The sequence below is a fragment of the Alligator mississippiensis genome, chromosome 3, assembly GCF_030867095.1.
Source record: "Alligator mississippiensis isolate rAllMis1 chromosome 3, rAllMis1, whole genome shotgun sequence".
NCBI lineage: Eukaryota > Metazoa > Chordata > Crocodylia > Alligatoridae > Alligator > Alligator mississippiensis.
The window spans coordinates 2,022,442-2,041,002 of NC_081826.1; the positions used below are offsets into that span (position 1 = coordinate 2,022,442).

At 58.5% G+C, this 18,561-nt stretch overlaps 4 non-coding genes across 4 annotated transcripts; 2 read left to right on the forward strand and 2 right to left on the reverse strand.

The window, feature by feature from the left end:
- Positions 1-352: 352 nt before the first annotated feature.
- Positions 353-425, reverse strand: TRNAA-AGC (transfer RNA alanine (anticodon AGC)). Its single transcript has one exon. It is a non-coding gene; the product is annotated as a tRNA-Ala (tRNA).
- Positions 426-6,888: 6,463 nt separating this feature from the next.
- On the forward strand, positions 6,889-6,961 carry TRNAR-ACG (transfer RNA arginine (anticodon ACG)). The gene has a single exon. It is a non-coding gene; the product is annotated as a tRNA-Arg (tRNA).
- A 3,114-nt stretch (positions 6,962-10,075) lies between these two features.
- Positions 10,076-10,148, forward strand: TRNAR-ACG (transfer RNA arginine (anticodon ACG)). Its single transcript has one exon. It is a non-coding gene; the product is annotated as a tRNA-Arg (tRNA).
- An 8,140-nt stretch (positions 10,149-18,288) lies between these two features.
- Positions 18,289-18,361, reverse strand: TRNAA-AGC (transfer RNA alanine (anticodon AGC)). Its single transcript has one exon. It is a non-coding gene; the product is annotated as a tRNA-Ala (tRNA).
- Positions 18,362-18,561: the final 200 nt, after the last annotated feature.

Here is an 18,561-nt window from a genome sequence, read left to right on the forward strand (position 1 = left end):
GGGGAACTCCTCTCCCTGCCCCCAGGAAAGGGGCGTGACTGAACTCCTCTTGGTGCCTCCAGATTGGGGGATGAGCTCCACGAATCACAACAGCAAGATTTCAAGCCTGGGACTCAACCCAGGCTCCGAAAGGCAAGCCTGCTGCACACGTGTGGAGTCCTTCAGGGCTCGCTTCACCCTTTCTCCAAACCCAGAGCTCCCATGTACCCCGTGCTTCCTACTGCTTTTTACCCCTGGGGGAACCACATCCCCCATGCAGCCAATCCCCCTGCCAGGCACACAGGAGCCTGCCTTGCACCCAGCCCCGTCTCAGCCACAGCACAGGTCGGTCTGGACAAAAGGGAACACGAGCTGGAGAATGCGGGCATCGATCCCGCTACCTCTCGCATGCTAAGCGAGCGCTCTACCACCTGAGCTAATTCCCCTGCTTGCAGGAAGCATTAAGATTTATTAGTGCCCTGAGCAAACAGAAGGTTAGAGGACTCACACCAGATGTGGACACGTTCCCTCTGCACCTGCCACGGGGCTGCGGGCGGGCCCGGCCAGCCTCCACGGCAGGTTCGGGGCGAGCCAGGGGGCACGAGCACCGCTGAGGTGAAGGTGGACCTGGGTAAGAGAAAAGTGCCCTTTGGCCCCTTCCCCATTTTCAGCTGCAGCCCCCGAGCGGGCATGCCAGGACAAAAGGCAACGCAAAGTGCTGGAGAATGTGGGCATCGATCCCACTACATCTCACATGCAAAGCAAACACTCGACCACCTGACATAATTCCCTGGCACACACAGCTGTAGCTAGGTTTCTTATCGCCCTGGACAAATGGAAAATCGGTGGCCCCCTCCCCACAGACAAGGGCAAATTCTCCCTGTGTGCCAGGGGCTGTAGCTGGGCTCCTGAGCCTCTGTGGTGTGTCCAGGGTGGGCCCGCAGCACCGTGGGATGGGTGGGGGCAGGGGCTGGGTTTGGGGCCGGCTTTTCGTGGGGGCATGAGCTCCACCCCTGCTGCCTGCCTGCCCCTCTGGTCCTGTCCAGTTCCTGCAGCGATTGTCTTGGGAGCAGCCCACACATGGCAGGGAGTGGGAGAGGGAGTGGGGGCAGCACTGGGGTTGCCCATGGGGCTCCTGGGAGCAGACGGCCACGGGAGGCTCCCACCGCCTGCAGAGAGCCCGGCGCCCACACCTCACCCCTGGCCCTGGCCTGGCCGGAGGGGGGGAGCACACTGCCCACCCTGGATGCCCATGGTCAGGATGCCCGCCTGGGCCCTGCCAACCCTGTTGTTTCAGGAAGCCTTTAATGGGCAGGGAGCCCTGGGCCCAGGCCCCGCGGGCCCACGTGTTAATCTCTTTCTGCCTGCACACTCCCCAGACCACTTCCCCCACTCCCCTTGCTGCAGCCCAGCACTCCTCTGCCCCACTCCCCGCCAGCCCCAGCTCCCCTCACACCCACCCCTGCCCCACTGCCGCAGTCTCCTCTGTTCCCGTGCACGACGGCCAAAGAAGAGGGGCTCCCGAACAACTGGAATGAGACACCTGCCAGCTCCGGTCCTGTCGGCAGGAAACTCAGAAGTTCATCTTCGCTCCAGGATGCCCCACCACATGGCCCCCTGCCACCATCCCACCCCGCTGCCACCTCCAGTGCTGCCCCAGGCATAGGGGAGCCTCGTCTGCTCCAGGCTGCCCGATGAAAGCTCAAGCCAAGAAAGGACTGGGGCAGGGACACCAGAAACCCACACAAGGACGGCCCGGCCAACGCTGCTTCCTGAAGGGTGTTGAGGACCTGCACCCCAGACACACAGGCTTGCGGTGCCGCCAGCTGCAGACTGGCTCCGAGCAAACCCTTTCCTTTGCGCTGGAGAGAAAACAGAGAGCTAAGGATTTCTACACAAAGCGAGCCCATATCCTCCGCTCTCCCAGCTGACCTAGCCAAGCAAGACGGGGCTGCGGGCGCAAGGGGGACTCAAGGTGGCACGCTGCCTTGCCCGCAGGGCTTGCTGGCCTCCACGCCCCGGTGAGCGCAGGTTCCCTTTTCACATTCACTTATCACAGGGGAAAGGATCATGGATACAAACATTTGTACAATATATATATTTATTTGTAAGATATCGAAACCAGTAACAAAACCAATACCCTCTGGGGAAATGACGTAAATACCGGTGCTCCAGACACAGGTAAGTCTTTGATCTGAAACAGATAAACCCAATCCCAAGGGAAAACCCCAGTGGCCTTGGGCTTTTCCCAACCCTACAAAGCAGTTGGTAAGTTTAGGGGGACCTCCCCCTTCAGCAGCCCTTACCCAACCAGGGGGGGCTCCTCTTTTCCTTGCAGCTCATGGCTCCCAGGCCTGGCAGGTGCTCCTCACCCTCCGTGCCAGGCTGCTCTCTCGCCTGCAGCAGGCTTCATGGGGGTCACTGTGCCCTGAAACAGGGCTCCTTGGCCCTGTCTGCTGGATCAGCAGCCTGAGCACCATCTGGCTCTCTAGACGCAATCTTTTGCAATGGGTTAGAGGCCTGGGCTGCCTCGTGTCTCCCAGGCACACAGGAACCTACCCTTCCATCCAGCTTTCAACTCAGCCACAGCACAGATATGTCTGGACAAATGGAAACACAAGCTGGAGAACACGGGCATCGATCCCACTACCTCCCGCATGCTAAACGAGCAATCTACCATCTGAGCCAATTCCCCTGCTTGTCAGCAGCACAACCCAAAGTTGTGGTTTTTGTTTGTGTGTGCTTCAGCACCGCTAAATTATTTTCCCGCCGATTGTAGCTTTCTTTGCAGGATAGAGTTCTCTGCTGTGGGAGAGAACTCTGGTGCAACGGGGGATTTCCCGCCAAATTACAGCTTCTTTGCAGGGTGCATTTCTTTTGCATACTAGTGATGCACGTTGCAAAGGAGTTCCCGCCATTTGTATTTGGATTCGCTCCACATTATTGGCCAGTTCCAAATGTAGGCACACGTGGCGGCTAGCTATTGGTTTGCTAGCCGTACAAAAGGCTTGGGTAGCTTCTGCCCAAGTTGGAGGAGGGAGGGAGAGGGAGAGACTCTGTGTGAAGATCTCCAAGCGCTGCGGACCCAACGCGCCTCCCCTAAGCAGGCAATAGAGGCTTAATAACCGACCCTACGGAGCTTTCGCTTCTAGCCTCTCCCCGTCGCCGATCGCAATCCCAGACGTATCCCTTTCCTGTAACTTCGAACCCACAGAGCTGAAGCAACTCCAGGGAGCCCTTCAAACCCACGGAGCCTAAACAACTCCGGGGAGCCAAGAAACCGAACCGGACCCGCGGAGCCTAAACAACTCCGTGGGAGCAATCGAATTTGTCGTGGTCCTCTAGCAAGGATCTAAGCGGGAGCTGAGCCTGGAAACCTGTCCAGCCTACACCACTACCATCTTTGGGTGTAAGTAAACACTCTTTTCAATCAACCACTACGCATTTGTGACTAACTCTAGCTCGCTGCCGGCTCTCTCCGACCCCGTGTGCCCGGGCTGCTGGCCACAGCCCGCGTGCGCAAAAGACGGGCCGCGGAACGCCCCTCCCGACCCGCGCATGGTGGCGGGAGTGGGGCCCGGCCCGCACAGTCGGCAGGGATTAGGATTTATTAGTGCTCTAGGCAAACAGATTAGAGGACCCACACCAGGTGTGGGCAGGCTCCCTCTCTGCCTGCTACAGGGCTACCATTTGAGCTAATCTGCAGTCGGGGCGAGCCAGGGGGCACGAGCACCCCTGAGGTGAAGGTGGACCCGGCCTCAGCCTGGACCCTCCACCCAGCGGGTGTCATGCAGCTGGAGTTGTGGCCCCCCAGCACCAGGATGCCCCCACCAGGGAGCTCCCTGGGACACATCCCACCCCACTGCCTCTGCCACGACTGCCCCCTGTTACCAAATTTGCCCATTACTTTGGGGTGTGCTCATTTATTAGGGATAGTTTCTAGGGTCTAGGTGATTCTGTCAGTGTGCTGCTTGTGTTACTATACGGAGCTGTATCTCTCCCTTCTGCAAGCCCTCACCCCCAGTGGAGCTATCTTGCAGGACTCAATCTCAATGGGACTGGGTCCCTCCAGTCACCAAATCAGTCATACGCACAAACACACACAAATTAACGTGACACGCCTGACCTGGCCGGGCTGATCAGCAGCATTCAGTTCATAGGGCACGTCTGAGTCAAACTGGGTCAATCAGCCTGTACAAGCTGATCCCCTTCTGTGTTTCAAACTCAGCACGTCCCAATCTTTGGCCTCTTGATGAGCAGACCCCACAATAATTTTGGGCTTCACAGGGATCTTTAGCTTAGGTAAAAGAAGCATTGCTGCACAGCACGGGAGGAAAGAGAAGCAGAGAAGGAAAAATATACCCAATTACTACCAATTTGACTATAAAAGTGATTTATTGCTAAGCATATGAAATATATAATAGTACTGGTAGTAATAGCCATGCACAAGAAAAACACACCAACAATGACAATACTACCCTGGTTTCACTAAGTATTTGGGGAAACTTAGCTCAAGCTTAACTAATACAGTTCAGGTTCAGAAGTTTATGCCTAGAGAGAAGAGACAGAGAGAGCGAGCGCTGGGATCTCACCTAGTCCAAGGTACTCGGGCTGCAAAGCTGACAGGCACAGTCCGTAGCACAATCCTTGAGGAGAGAGATGATCTGTTCTTCCAGTGTCCCAAGAACGACAGGGGATGGTGTCAGCACAGGAGTTTTCTTCTTTTTTCTTCTTCTCTTTCTTTCCTCCTCCTTCTTCTTCTTCTTGAAGCACGCACACTTTTTACAGATTTTTATACCCTCAGTTCAGCTGCTTCAAAGCACCCTCAGTAGTGTAAATCGTTGTCTTTTCTATTGACAAGGGGTTATCTGGTTTGGAACATCTCAAGGAACTGATTGATAATCAGGAAACACTTAAGATTAGGGAGTAACCAAATACTTGGGAGCCAGCTTGAGATTCCTATGGATGGCAGATATATTGATGGGATATCTCATGGTTTCTTCAGGAACAATAGATAGCTTGCAGCATCAGGATTTGGGATTTTTACTTGTTGTGCACAAGCCTCAGCTTAGCATGACTTTTCCAGATCTTACTATAGTCTTTTAACAGACTTAAAGCAATTATTGGGGTGCTCATAACCTTTTGTGGAGAGGACTCCCACCAGTTGTCTCGGGAAAGGTATGACAACACCTGGGATTAGGGCTCCAGCAGGCTGGACGCTGTGATGAACCCTCAACCATTGTTCAAATGTTGCCCATACCCCCTCTGACTTGGTCTCTTGCCTCAGCATTCCCTAACCTGGCAACTGAGTTTTCAGTCAATCAAGTTTAAATAGGCCTCCCATAGTGGGACCGGGGAATGTACGGCCCGAGATGCCTATTAAACTTAGAGCTGTGTGTGTGTCTGGGGGGGAAAGTCCTTAGTAAATCCAGATTAGAACTGGTCTGATAAATGCTGAGCTGGGTGTGTGTGAACATGGGTTGATTAACATTTGGAGCACAGATTCCCCATCATGCAGTGCTCCCCTGCTTCTCTGGTCCCAGAATTCACTGCAGTCTCTGCTTCAGGCTTTCTGTTCTCCATCTCTCATGTAAACGAATGGTCATCTGGTTCCATCTCGGATGTAAATGCGACCTAGGGCAGTTGGTTCACTCTTGTCACCCTGATCTGGAGGGTCTTAGGTGCGTCTCTCACTGCATCTTAATCAGTTTTGTTTAGGTAGAGGAGGGGAGGGAGGAGGGGGGAGTCCTTTGTGAGTCAGACAGACTGCATCCTGTGCCAGGGTTGCCCAAGAATACAGAACTGAGACGTAACACCCCCGGCGTAGGGCAAAGCCACCTCTGCTCCGGGCCCCAGCTGAGAGATCATGCAAAGGCAGCAAGGGGGCAGGGAGGCCACAAACCTGCACGAGGAGGGTCCCGCCAGCATGCCTGCCTCCCCGCTTTGTGACAGGTGCTGAGGGCTGCAGCCTGAAAGTCGCAGGGCAGAGGGTCACGGGCTTGCTGTGCTGCCAGCTACAGACGAGCTGAGAGCAAAAAGTTTCCCTAAAGTGACATAGGGATTTATATGAAGCAAAACTATTGACCTCCATCCTCCCAGCTCAGGTCTAGAAGGAAGATGAGATTGCGGGTTTGACTCCTACCAGGCTTGTACTGCCTTTTCTGTGAGCCCAGAGCTCTCTTGCACCTGTGGCTTACCACTGCTTTTCTCACCCAGCTGCACCTCACTCCCATGCCCTTCTACCCCCGCTCTGCCCTCCTCCAGCAAAACACATGAGAACGTGCCCTTTGGCCCAGCCTCCATTTCAGCCACAGCCGCAGTGCAGGCACGCCAGTGGAAAAGGGACCAGGCGGCACTGGAGAAACTGGGCATTGATCCCTTGACCTCTTCCATATTGATCCTCGAGACACAAGACAGCTCCAGATGTGTGGGGGCCCTGGGCAAAAAGACAATTGGAGGCTGTGGTGGGCCAGTAGGGGGCACTCCTGTGCTGAGGCACCTGCCGCATGGCACCGGCCTACAGCCGACCAACCACGTTCCTCTTGAACACCCGCACACCTGGGGTAACCGCTCCCACCACCCGGACTCCAGTCTCTGCTACGACTCTGTGCCACCCGGCGCACACAGAGCCTGTCGGCCCCTGATGGCAGGGGGCCCTGGACCCACGTGTTAATCTGCACCTGCCTGCATGCTCCCCAAACCCACTCCCCACAAGCCACAGCTCCACACAGCCACCCCGCTGCTGCCTCCACCGCTGCCACCGCTACCCCAGGCATAGGGGGAAGCCGCCGCTCCTCCGGGTCTCCTGAAGAAAGACGAAGCCCTGCAAATGCAGGAATGGGGAAGGGAGGCTGGCCGCCAGGTGTGCGCTCGCCCTTCACAAGCAGCTGGGGGAGCACGGGTGAGCATGGGCCAGTGGCGCAATGGGAAACGTGTCTGACTACGAATCAGAAGATTGTAGGTTTGACTCCTACCTGGCTCGTACTGACTTCCTTTCCCAAGCCAAGGGCTCTCTTCTGCCTGCCCTTCAGCTTGCTTTTGACCCAGGCACCCACAGCCCTCATGCCAGGGTATGAGAGAAGTGCCCTTTGGCCCATTCCCCTTTTGGAGCTGCAGCCCACGAGTGGGCATGCCAGGGCAAAAGGCAACACAAAGCACTGGGGAATGTGGGCACTGATGCCACTACCTCTCACATACAAAGGAAGCGCTCTACCATCTGAGCTAAATCCCTGGCGCACAAAGCTGTGGCTAGGTTTGATATGACCCTGCACAAACAGAAAATCGGTGGCCCCCTCCCTGAGGGCAAGTGCAAATTCCCCCTGTGTGCCAGGGGGCTATAGCTCGGTCCCCTGAGCCTCCGTGGTGTGTCCAGGGTGGGCCCGCAGCACCGTGGCCTGGGCCAGGGGCTGGGTTTCGGGCCGGCTTTTGGTGGGGGGCATGAGCTCCACCCCTGCTGCCCGCCTGCCCCTCTGGTCCTGTCCAGTCCCACCAGCCCTGGTCTCGGGAGCAGCCCACACACGGCAGGGAGTAGGAGAGGGAGTGGGGGCAGCACTAGGGTTGGCCATGAGGCTGCTGGGAGCAGACGGCCACGGGAGGCCGCAGCCACCTGCAGAGCGCCCGGCGCCCACACCTCACCCCTGGCCCTGGCCTGGCTGGAGGGGAGGAGGAGCACGCTGCCCACCCTGTATGCCCATGGCCAGGATGCCCGCCTGGGCCCTGCTATTCTTGTGGTTCAGGGAGCCTCTGATGGGCAGGGAGCCCTGGGCCCGGGCCCCGCGGGTCCACGTGTTAATCTCTTTCTGCGTGCATGCTCCTCAGGCCGGTGCCCTGTTCCCATTTCTGCAGGCCGGCACTCCTCTTCCCCAGTCCCGGCCAGCCCCAGCTCCCCTCACACCCACCCCTGCCCCACTGCCGCAGTCTCCTCTGTCCTCGTGTACAACGGCCAACAAAGAGGGCTCCCGAACAAGTGGAATGAGACGCCTGTCGGCAGCGTACTCAGATCTTTGGCTTCACTCCAGGATGCCGCACCACAGCCCCCTGCCACACATCCCACCACACCGCTGCCTCCATTCACTGCTGCCCCAGGCATAGGGGTGCCTCATCTGTGCCAGGCCCCCCATTTAAAGATCAAGCCAAGGAAGGACTGGGGCAGGGACACCAGAAAATCACACAAAGACGGTCTGGCCAACGCTGCTGCCTCCACCGCTGTGTGAAGGTGTTGAGGACCTGCACCCCGCTGGAGCCATCCACCGCTCCCTGCCAATGAAAGTCTTCAACGGCGCTTCTGGGCTGTGCTTCGCCCTGCTGGGCAGCTCCCCTCAGCCCCACTCACCCCGCTCTCCTCCCTTCTCTCTCCCAGAGGTGTTCCCCTCGCGCTGGGCACGCAGCTCCTTTTATTCGCTCCACAGCTCCGCCCCAAAGTCTTCCCGACACGAGTGTTGTAGTCTTCAATCAGGTCCAGCATTGGGGGGAACTCCTCTCCCTGCCCCCCAGGAAAGGGGCATGACTGAACTCCTCTTGCTGCCTTCTGATTGGTGGATGGGGTCTCCCAATCACAACAGCAAGATTTCAAGCCTGGGACTCAACCCAGGCTCCGAAAGGCAAGCCTACTGCACACGTGTGGAGTCCTTCAGGGCTCGTTTCACCCTTTCTCCAAAACCAGGGCTCCCATGCGCCCCGTGCTTCCTCCTGCTTTTTACCCCTGGGAGAACCACATCCCCCATGCAGCCAATGCCCCTGCCAGGCGCACAGGAGCCTGCCTTTCACCCAGCCCCGTCTCAGCCACAGCACAGGTCGGTCTGGACAAAAGGGAACATAAGCTGGAGAATGCGGGTATCGATCCCTCTACCTCTCGCATGCTAAGTGAGCGCTCTACCATCTGAGCTAATTCCCCTACGCACATCAGAGGTTTAGGATTTATTGGTGCCCTGGGCAAACAGAAGACTAGAGGACCCACACCAGGTGCGGACATGTTCCCTCTGCACCTGCCACGGGGCTGTGGGCGGGCCCGGCCAGACTCCGCGGCACGTTTGGCATAAGCCAGGTGGCATGAGCACTGCTGAGGTGAAAGTGGACCTGGCCTCAGCCTGGCCCCTGCACACAGAGGGTGTCATGCAGCTGGAGCTGCGGCCCCCCAGCACCAGGATGCCCCCAGGAGGGAGCTCCCTGAAACATATCCCACCTCACTGCCTCCACCACGACTGCCCCCAGGCATAGGGGGAAGCCACCTCTGCTCCGGGGCCCATGCTGAGAGATCACACGATGACAGCAAGGGGGCAGGGAGGCCACAAACCTCCACAAGGAGGGTCCCGCCAGCATGCCTGCCTCCCCGCTTTGTGACAGGTGCTGAGGGCTGCAGTCTGAAAGCCACCGGCCGGACGGTGACAGCCTTGCTGTGCTGCCAGCTACAGACTAGCTGAGAGCAAAAACTTTCCTTCACCCTGCTCTGCCCTTGTCCAGCAAAACACATGAGAACGTGCCCTTTGCCCAGCCTCAATATCAGCCACAGCCGCAGCGCAGGCACGCTGGTGCAAAAGGGACCAGGTGGCACTGGAGAAACTGGGCATTGATCCCTTGACCTCTTCCATGTTGATCCTCGAGACACAAGACAGCTCCAGATGTGTGGGGGCCCTGGGCAAAAAGACAATTGGAGGCTGCGGTGGGCCAGTAGGGGGCGCTGCTGTGCTGAGGCACCTGCCACATGGCACCGGCCTACAGCCGACCAACCACGTTCCTCTTGAACACCCGCACACCTGGGGTAACCGCTCCCACCACCCAGACTCCAGTCTCTGCTACGACTCTGTGCCACCCGGCACACACAGAGCTTGTCGGCCCCTGATGGCAGGGGGCCCTGGACCCACGTGTTAATCTGCACCTGGCTGCATGCTCCCCAAACCCACTCCCCACAAGCCACAGCTCCACACAGCCACCCCGCTGCTGCCTCCGCCGATGCCCCTAGGCATAGGGGGAAGCCGCTGTTCCTCCGGGCCTCCTGAAGAAAGATGAAGCCCTGCAAATGCAGGAATGGGGGAGGGAGGCTGGACCGCCAGGTGTGCACTCGCCCTTCACAAGCAGCTGGGGGAGCACATGTGAGCACGGGCCAGTGGCGCAATGGATAACGCGTCTGACTACGAATCAGAAGATTGTAGGTTCAACTCCTGCCTGGCTCGTACTGTCTCCTTTTTCTGAGCCAAGGGCTCTCTTCTGCCTGCCCCTTTACATTGCATTTGACCCAGGCTCCCCACAGCTCTCATGCCAGAGTAAAAGAAAAGTGCCCTTTGGCACAGCCCCCATTTTGAGCTGCAGCCCCCGAGCGGGCATGCCAGGACAAAAGCCAACGCAAAGCCCTGGAGAACATGAGCATTGATCCCACTACCTCTCACATGCAAAGGAAACACTCGACCATCTGAGGTATTTTCCTGACACACAAAGCTGTGGCTAGGATAGATATGACCCTGGACAAACAGGAAATTGGTGGCCCCCTCCCCATCGACAAGGACAAATCCCCCCTGTGTGCCAGGGGCTGTAGCTGGGCCCCTGAGCCTCCATGGTGTGTCCACGGTGGGCCTGCAGCACCGTGGGATGGGCCAGGTTGGGACAGGGGCTGGGGCTGGCTTTTGGTGGGGGGCATGAGCTCCACCCCTGCTGCCCGCCTGCCCCTCTGGTCCTGTCTAGTCTCAGCGGCGCTTGTCTCAGGAGCAGCCCACACACGGGAGGGAGTGGGAGAGGGAGTGGGGGCAGCACTGGGGTTGCCCATGGGGCTCCTGGGAGCAGACAGCCACGGGAGGCCACTGCCGCCTGCAGAGAGCCCGGCGCCCACACCTCACCGCAGGCTCTGGCCTCGCCGGACGGGAGGAAGAGCACACTGCCCACCCTGGATGCCCATGGCCAGGATGCCCGCCTGGGCCCTGCTACTCATGTAGTTCAGGGAGCCTCTGATTGGCAGGGAGCCCTGGGCCCAGCCCCACAGGTCCACGTGTTAATCTCTTTCTGTGTGCACACTCCCCAGGCTGCTGCCCCGTTCCCATTGCCGCAGCCCAGCACGCCTCTTCCCCATTCCCCGCCAGCCCCAGCTCCCCTCACACCCACCCCTGCCCCACCGCCGCAGTCTCCTCTGTCCCCGTGCACAACGGCCAAAGAAGAGGGGCTCCCGAACAACTGGAACGAGACGCCTGTCGGCAGCGTACTCAGATCTTTGGCTTCACTGCAGGATGCCGCACCACAGCCCCCTGCCACATCCCCCCATGCAGCTGCCTCCAGTCACTGCTGCCCCAGGCATAGGGGTGCCTCATCTGTGCCAGGGCCCCCATTGAAAGATCAAGCCAAGGAAGGACTGGGGCAGAGACACCAGAAACACACACAAGGATGGTCTGCCCAACGCTCCTGCCTCCGCCGCTGTGTGAAGGGTGTTGAGGACCTGCACCCCGCTGGAGCCATCCGCCGGTCCCCGCTGATGGGGGTCTTCAGGGGCACTTCTGGGCTGTGCTTTGCCCTGCTGAGCAGCTCTCCTCAGCCCGCTCTCCTCCCTTCTCTCTCCCAGAGGTGTTCCCCTCGCGCTGGGCATGCAGCTCCTTCTATTTGCTCCATGGCTCCGCCCCGAAGTCTTCCCAACAGGAGTGTTGCAGTCTTCAATCAGGTCCAGCGTTGGAGGGAACTCCTCTCCCCGCCCCCTAGGAAAGGGGCCTTCTGATTGGGGGATGAGCTCCGCCAATCACAACAGCAAGGTTTCAAGCCTGGGACTCAACCCAGCTCTGAAAGGCAAGCCTGCTGCACACATGTGGAGTCCTTTAGGGCTGGTTTCCCCCTTTCTCCAAACCCAGAGCTCCCATGTGCCCCATGCTTCCTCTTGCTTTTTACCCCTGGGGGAACCACATCCCCCATGCAGGCAATGCCCCTGCCAGACACACAGGAGCCTCCCTTTCACCCAGCCCCCGTCTCAGCCACAGCACAGGTCGGTCTGGACAAAAGAGATCACAAGCTGGAGAATGCGGGCATCAATCCCGCCACCTCTCGCAGGCTAAGCGAGCACTCTAACATCTGAGCTAATTCCCCTACTTACTTCTCAGGATTAGGATTAAGTAGTGTCCTGGGCAAACAGAAGACTAGAGGACCCACACCAGGTGTGGGCAGGTTCCCTCTGCACCTGCCACGGGGCTGCGGGCAGGCCTGGCCAGCCTCCGCGGCACATGCAGGGCGAGCCAAGGGGCATGAGCACCACCGAAGTGAAAGCGGACCTGGCCTCAGCCCGGCCCCACAACCCAGTGGGTGTCATGAAGCTGGAGCTGTGGCCCCCAGCACCAGGATACCCCCAGGAGGGAGCTCCCTGAAACACATCCCACCCCACTGCCTCTGCCACGACTGCCCCCAGGCATCGGGGGAAGCCACCTCTGCTCTGGACCCCTGCTGAAAGGTCAAGCAAAGGCAGCAAGGGGGCAGGGAGGCCAGAAACCTGAAAGGAGGAGGGTCCACCAGCACGCCTGCCTCCCCCGCTTTGTGACAGGTGCTGAGGGCTACAGCCTGAAAGCCACAGGATGGACGGTTACAGCCTTGCTGCGCTGCCAGCTACAGACTAGCTGAGAGCAAAAACTTTCCCTCAGGCTAGAATTGAACAAGTGACATAAGGATTTTCATACAAAGCAAACCTACAGGCCTCCGCTCCCCAGCTAAGCAATCAAAGGAAGATGAGTTTGCAGGTTCGACTGCTACCTGGCTCATACTGCCTTTTTTGCGAGACAAGAGCTCTCTTGCAGCTCCTGCTTCCCACTGCTTTTCTCACCCGGCTGCACCTCACTCCCATCCCCTTCTACCCCCTGCTCTGCCCTTGTCCAGCAAAACACCGAGAACATGCCCTTTGGCCCAGCCTCCATTGCAGCCACAGCCACAGCCACAGCACAGGCTTACCAGTGCAAAAGGGACCAGGCGGCACCGGAGAAACTGGGCATTGAGCCCTTGACCTCTTGCATGCTCAACCATCAGAGGTACATGATCGAGACACAAGACAGTCCAGATGTGTGGGGGCCCTGGGCAAAAAGAAAACTGGAGGCTGTGGTGGCCCAGTACGGGGCACTCCTGTGCTGAGACACCCGCCGCGCTGCACCGGACCAAAAGCCACGCTTGGAGTGCCTCCCCTGGGGTGTCTGCAGCCGACCAACCACATTCCTGGAGTACACCAGCAAGCCTGTGGTAACTGCTGCCACCACCCGGACTCCAGTCTCTGTTCGGGCGCTGTGCCACCCGGCGCACACAGACCCTGTAGACCCCTCATGGCAGGAGCCCTGTGGGCCCGTTTGTTAATCTGTACCTGCCTGCACGCTCCCCAGACCCACGGCCCCCACTCCCATTGCCACAGGCCAAAACGCCCAATTCCCTCTCCCCGCCAGCCCCAGCTCCCCTGGCACCCACCCGCTGCCCCCACCGCCACGGTCATCTCTGCCCTCACTCACAACAGCTGAAGAAGACGGACTCCTGAATAACTGGAACGAGATGCCTGCCAGGTCTGGGCCTGTCAGCAGCAAACCCAGGAGATTTTTGGCTTCACTCCAGGATTGCCCCACAACGGCGCTCCCTGCTGCACATCTCACCCCGCTGCTGCCTCCAGGGCTGCCCCCAGGCATAGGGGGAAGCAGCCGCTCCTCCGGGCCCCCTGCTGAAAGACGAAGCCCTGCACATGCAGGAACGGGGAAGGGAGGCTGGACCGCCAGGTGTGGGCTTGCCCTTCACCAGCAGCTGGGGGAGCACATGTAAGTTTGGGCCAGTGGTGCAATGGATAACGCATCTGACTGTGAGTTGAGAGCTTATTGGTTCAAATCCTGCCTTACTTTCACTAACTGCCCATTCAGAGCCGAGGGCTCTTTTCTGCCTGCCCCTTCAGGTTGCTTTTGACCCAGGCACCCCACAGCCCTCATGCCAGGATCAGAGGAAGGTGCCCTTTGGCACAGCCCCCATTTTGAGATGATCTTGTGGGGCACCTGATAGTTCATGGTAGCCTGGGACATAGTGACCATCACTTGGTCGAGTTCACTATCCAGGGAAAGGTGGGTAAAGTCACTAGTGGGGCTAAGGTGTTGGACTTCAGAAGGGCCAACTTTAGCAAGCTCAGAAGGCTAGTTAGTGAGGGGATGCAACTCAGGAACATGGAGCATGTGGGGGTTCAGGAGGGCTGGAGGTATCTCAAGGGAGTGATCCTTGGGGCTCAAAAGGAGTCTATCCCATTACGTAGGAAGGGAGGTAAGGGGGCAAAAAAGCCCCCTTGGCTGAACAGGAAAGTCCGGGAGAGTCTGGGGGCAAAGAAGGAGATGTATAGGCGATGGAAGCAGGGAACAGCCACCAAGGAGGAATATATCTCCCTGGTGCGCTATTGCAGGGAATCAGTTAGACAGACCAAGGCCCCGGGGCTTGAGCTCAGGCTGGCTTCAACAATCAAGGACAATAAAAAGTCTTTCTTCAGGTACATAGCGGGCAAAAGGAAAGCTCAGAGCAACATGGGGCCCCTGCAGGACAAACCAGGACAGCTGGTGGTTGACGCGGGGAAAAAAGCAGAGCTCTTCAATGAGTTCTTCGCTTCAGTATTTCTAAGTACCGACCAAGCCAATTCCCCCACCTCGATCACTGACGGATGTCCACAGGGCACCAGTCCACCTACGGTCAGTTCTGAAATAGTGGAGGGGCTCCTGGAGGAGCTGGATGGGTACAGGTCAGCAGGCCAGGATGACCTCCATCCACAGCTGCTGAAAGAATTGGCCGGTGTCATAGCTGAGCTGCTGGCACGGCTGTTCGAGCACTCGTGGTGCTCCGGCCAGGTCCCTGAGGACTGGGGAAGGGCCAAGGTGGCGCCCATGTTCAAGAAAGGGAGAAAGGATGAGCCGGGTAACTTTAGACCAGCCAGTCTTACCTCTATTCCTGGGAAAATGCTGGAGAAAACAATCAAAGAGCACATTTGTGCAGGCCTGGCAGGGGAAATGATGCTGAGGGGAAACCAACACCGGTTTGTCACAGGTAGATCCTGCCTGACAAACCTTGTAGCCTTCTATGATCAGGTCACACACTGCCTGGACGCGGGAGCCAAGGCTGATGTCATCTTCCTGGACTTTAGGAAGGCCTTCGACACAGTTTCGCACCCTATCCTCACTGGGAAGCTAGCAGACTGTGGGGTGGACGCCTACACGGTCAGGTGGGTGGCCAACTGGCTCAGGGACCGCACCAGAGAGCGGTGGTGGAGGGATCCTTCTCGGCCTGGAGGCAGGGGGGCAGTGGGGTCCCACAGGTTTTGGTCCTTGGACCAGTGTTATTCAATATCTTCATCAGTGATTTGGACGAGGGCATGGAGAGCACCCTCTCCAAGTTCACTGAAGATACCAAGTTATGGGGCAAAGTTAGTGCACCGGAGGGCAGGGAGCAGATTCAGGCCGACCTGGACAGGTTGGCTCAATGGGCAGAGAGAAATAGGGTATGATTTAATAAAGAGAAATGTAAGGTACTCCACCTGGGAAGGAGGAACCCCAGCACAGCTATAGGTTGGGGAGTGTCCTTCTCTGCAGCTCCGAGGCAGAGCTAATTCCCCTGCCGCAGGTGCTGCTGGTCAGAGCCTTGCTGTGCTTCCAACTACAGCCTAGCTGAGAGCAAAAACTTTCCTTCACCCTGCTCTGCCCTTGTCCAGCAAACGCATGAGAACGTGCCCTTTGGCCCAGTCTCCATTTCAACCACAGCGGCAGCGCAGGCGTGCCGGTGGAAAAGGGACCAGGCGGCGCTGGAGAAATGGGGCATTGATCCCTTGACCACTTGTATGCAAAATGCATGCTCGACCATCTGAGGTACATCATCTGGACATGGAAAAACTCCAGATGTGCGGGGGCCCTGGGCAAAAAGAGAACTGGAGGCTGTGGTGGGCCAGCAGGGGGCGCTCCTGTGCTGAGACAGCCGCCGCGCTGCACCGGACCAAAGACACCTCTTGGAGTGTCTCCCCTGGGGTGTCTCCATCTGGCCAACCGCGTTCCTGGACTTTGCAGGAGCTGTATGTGATCGGTCGGTGACACTAAGCGTCAGGGTCAGAGGAAGGTGCCCTTTGGCACAGCCCCATTAGGAGCTGCAGCCACCAAGCTGGCATGCCAGGACAACAGGCAACACAAAAACGTGGAGAATGCAGGCATCGATCCCACTACCTCTCGCATGCTAAGCAAGCGCTCTACCACTTGAGCTAATTCCCCAGCATGTGTCAGTGGTGTTACATTTGCTGGGACCCAGGACAGACTGAAAATTGGTGGACCAGCCCACAGGCAAAGGCACGTTCCCTCTGTGTGTGCCAGGGGGCTGCAGCTGGGCCCCCCACCCTCCATGGTGTGTCCAGGGTGGGCCCGCAGCACTGCAGGAAGGGTTGGGGCAGGGTTGCGTTTGGGGCCGGCTTTCAGTGGGGGGCATGAGCTCCTGCCCTGCTACCCGCCTGCCCCTCTGCCGGGCACTCTGGTCCTGTCCTGTCCCTGCAGTGATGGTCTTGGGAGCAGCCCACACATGGCAGGGAGTGGGAGAAGGAGTGGGGGCAGCACTGGGGTTGCCCATGGGGCTCCTGGGAGCAGACGGCCCCAGGAGGCTCCTGCCACCTGCAGAGAGCCCGGCGCCCACACCTCACCCCTGCCTCGGCTTAGCCGGAGGGGAGGAGGGTCACGCTGCCCACCCTGGATGCCCATGGCCAGGATGCTCACCTGGGCCCTGCTACATGTGCTGCTTCAGGGAGCCTCTGATTGGCAGGGACCCCTGGGCCCGGGCCCTGCTCAGCCTCCACAAGAGAAGGCTGAGGGGGGATCAGGTAGCTGTCTATAAACTTACCAGTGGGGAAGGGAGAGACCCTGTTGCCCCGAGCACCTTCTGGAGTAAAAAGACATTACGGCCACAAGTTGTTTGAGACCAGGTTCAGGTTGGACATTACAAGACACTACTTCACAGTCAGGGCGGCTAGGACCTGGAACCAACTTCCAAGGGAAGTGGTGCTGGCTCCTGCCCTGGGGGTCTTTAAGAAGCGGCTCGACAATCACCTGGCTGGGGTCATTAGAGCCCAGTACTCTCTCCTGCCCCGGGCAGGGGGTTGGACTTGATGGTCTACTTAGGTCCCTTCTGCCCCTACATCTATGACTCTATGAATCCATAAAAGCAAATTCTTTCCTTTGCACTGGAGAGAAACCAGAGAGCTAAGGATTTCCTACATGAAGCGAGCCCATAGTCCTCCACTCTCCCAGCTGAGCTATCAAAAGGAGATTGGGCTGTTGGTGCAAGTGTGACTCAAGGTGGCACGGTGCACTGTCCTCAGGTCTCACAGGCCTCCACCCCCAGGTGAGGGCAGGTTCTCTTTCACCTGTCCGGGGGCTGCAGCTGGGCCCCGCAGCCTCCTCCACACCTCTGGGGGGGCTCGCCCTTCCGCAGCAGCTGGCAACCACCAGCGCTTGCCTGGCCCAGTGGTGCAAGGGAGAACGTGTCTGATTACGAATCAGAAAATGCTACTTTCGAGTCCTTCCCAGCTCATTCCACCCTTTCTCCAAGCCAAGAGCTCTCCTGCGCCTGCTGCTTACTGTTGCTTCATTTCCACCGGGAGAACCACAGCCCCCGTGCAGCAAATCAGCCCCCCTGCCAGGCACAGAGGAACCTCCCTTTCACCCAGCCTGCATGTCAGCCGCAGCGGACAGAAATGCACAAACTAAAACACAAGCGCATCGATCCCACTACCTCTCGCATGCTACCCCGCTGGAGCTGTCCGCTGCTCCCTGCTGATGTGGCTCTTCAGGGGCGATTCTGGGCTGTGCTTCGGTCTGCTGGGCAGCTCCCCTCAGCCCCCCTCACCCCGCTCTTCTCCCTTCTCTCTCCCGGAGGTGTTCCCTTCGCGCTGGGCACGCAGCTGCTTTTATTTGCTCCACGGCTCCGCCCCGAACTCTTCCTAACAGGAGTGTTGCAGTCTTGAATCAGGTCCAGCGTTGTGGGGCACTCCTCTCCCCGCCCCCAGGAAAGGGGCGTGACTGAACTCCTCTTGCTGCCTCCAGATTGGGGGATGAGCTCCACCAATCACAACAGCAAGATTTCAAGCCTGGGACTCAACCCAGCTCCGAAAGGCAAGCCTGCTGCACACGTGTGGAGTCCTTCAGGGCTCATTTCACCCATTCCCCAAACCCAGAGCTCCCATGCGCCCCGTGCTTCCTGCTGCTTTTTACCCCTGGGGGAACCACATCCCCCACGCAGCCAATGCCCCTGCCGGGCACACAGGAGCCTGCCTTTCACCCAGCCCTGTCTCAGCCACAGCACAGGTCGGTCTGGACAAAAGGGAACGTGAACTGGAGAATGCGGGCGTCGATCCCGCTACCTCTCGCATGCTAAGCGAGTGCTCTACCACCTGAGCTAATTCCCCTGTTTGTAGGTAGAGATTAAGCTGTATTAGTGCCCTGGGCAAACAGAAGACTAGAGGACCCACACCAGGTGTGGACAGGTTCCCTCTGCACCTGCCACGGGGCTGCGGGCGGGCCCGGCCAGACTCCACGGGAGGCTCGGCATGAGCCAGGTGGCATGAGCACTGCTGAGGTGAAAGTGGACCTGGCCTCAGCCCGGCCC